We start from the raw sequence: 2,361 nt of genomic DNA, 5'->3' as shown, positions 1-2,361 counted from the left end.
GTCAAACATAGTCGTTGAGAGGTAATTCTTTAATACCTCATCTCCACTCGGACCATCGTTTCTTCGATCCTTTCAGACGAGCGATGTCATCCACATTGTCCGTTTCCTCGAGTCATATAAGTGGCTTTGTTCTCTTTGATTCCTCAATCGATTGGACAAGTACAACACCAATGTTTTAAAGTGTTCCATGGTCAGCACCATTCTGGGGGCAAGAAGTGATAAGAACCTTCACCATTCTCCCATCACAGAAGTAATCACGGAATTTTTTTTATTCTTTCATTAAGAAGAAATTCTATTTCAGCTAATAAGGGCATCAATTCTCTCAAGCAGGGGGCAAAATCCTCCAAGTCGGATTCAGGGGCAAGTGTTAAAAAAAAAACATACACAACCCAGGGTGAAACCCAACCATCGTCAATCTCTTTTACACAAACCCAGGGTAGAACCCGGTTAATGGTTAACCTTTTTCTACATAAAACCTAAGGTGAAACCCTGACCAATAACCAACCGTTTTTCATCCAAAACCAAGCCATTTGATCATTTCGACTTTAGGTGGACCCTTGGTTCTCAAAGAAAAAAAACAAAAATAAAACAAATCTCTTTTCCAGCCCTCATTAAGAGGCAAAATCTCTTTTCAAGTCCTCATTAAGAGGCAAAACATCTTTTCAAATCCTCTAAGAGGCAAAATCTCTTTCAAGTCCTCTAAGAGGCAAAACATCTTTTCAAGCCCTCATTAAGAGGCAAAACATCTTTTCAAGCCCTCATTAAGAGGCAAAACATCTTTTCAAGCCCTCATTAAGAGGCAAAATATCTTCTCAAGTCCTCTAAGAGGCAAAATCTCTTTTCAAGTCCTCTAAGAGGCAAGACATCTTTTCGAGCCCTCATTAAGAGGTAAAATCTCTTTTCAAGTCCTCTAAGAGGCAAAATCTCTTTTCAAGCCCTCTAAGAGGCAAAATCTCTTTTCAAGCCCTCATTAAGAGGCAAAACATCTTTCCAAGTCCTCTAAGAGGCAAAATCTCTTTTCAAGCCCTCATTAAGAGGTAAAATATCTTTTAAAGTCCTCTAAGAGGCAAAACTTCTTTTTAAAGTCCTCAAAGAGGCAAAAACATCTTTAAGTTACAAACATAAATCCATGCATTTGATCATTTCCTTTCAAAGAAAAAACCCACGGCAGGGTTTCCTCCTCTGCCCATCCTCAAAATTTGCTCCTTCAGACAACCACTGGCTCTCATAAATCATTTTTATGATAACCAGTGGGGGGCAACTGTGAATACTCAAATTTTGAGGCTAAAAAAAAAAGGGGCCAGCTTTCCCGGCCGCGGCAGTGGTGGTCGCCCTTAAAGGTGACGGCAGCCGCTATCGCTGGCGGCGCTGCAGTCGCCTGTGAATACCTAATTTTTTGAGGCTCAAAAAGCCAGTTTTCCTGGACTGCGAACAGTCCGGCCGGACCAAAAGCCATTTTCGAAGTTTACCGAAATTATGCCAATATGGTACTTGAAATGTCCGCGACGTCGCGAGGATCGCGGAACTGGTCCCGGAATTCTTTTCGGAGGTCCGGAGCTCCCGGAAAAGCCTCCGGAGCGAGAATTAGTAAAACCACCAGGCACGGCGGCTAAGCCGCTGGCTTCCGGCGGCCCCGCCGTCGAGCCCCGGCGGCCCGAGCCGCCGGCCACGGCAACCCGAGCCGCCGAGCCCCGGTGGCCCGAGCCGCCAAGCACCGGCGTCCCGGCCGCCGAACCCAGCCGCTGAACCCCGGCGGCCCAGCCGCCGAAACAGTCCGTTTTTCGCCTATAAATAGTGGCCCCGGGCCTTCTGTTTTCCACACTCAGTCTGTGTTGACGGACGCTCCTTCTCCCTTACGCTCCTTGCGATTCTTTACTGCTTTTCTGCATTTTTTATTTAGCTTTATTATTTTCTTGCTTTGTTATTTGGTCATTAAAATTAAAATTAATTAATATTCCCTTAATGAGGAGCTTAACCTGGAGTTAAGAAGTGGCCGCCGATTAAATCAAGTACATGAACTAAAACTCTGCCTATTTAATTTTAGCATGTCATACATTCTTCTCTTCTACTCTTAATAATTCTATAACTGCATAAATGCATTCATGACATCTTTAGGCAAATAAACTGCCTCAATTAAATAAATTTAGGCTAAATGCCAGGGTAATAAATAATCGTGGTATTAAAGCTTAAACCCGACAATATTGGCTTAAAAGCCTAGTTAGTCAATAACTATGGTGAAATTGCCTTTATTTCGAACAAATTCGCCTTAAGTCCAATTAATCAATAATTGTGGCTAAATAGCCTTCATTAAACACGTTTTTTTTTCTTGGCAATCAATTGCCTACATTGCAATTCAATTAA

This window comes from Jatropha curcas, chromosome 9 (assembly GCF_041381405.1).
Source record: "Jatropha curcas cultivar XTBG-Jc1 chromosome 9, XTBG_Jcur_1.0, whole genome shotgun sequence".
NCBI lineage: Eukaryota > Viridiplantae > Streptophyta > Magnoliopsida > Malpighiales > Euphorbiaceae > Jatropha > Jatropha curcas.
The sequence above is the reverse complement of the archived record's forward strand: the minus strand, read 5'-3'. Positions refer to the sequence as shown.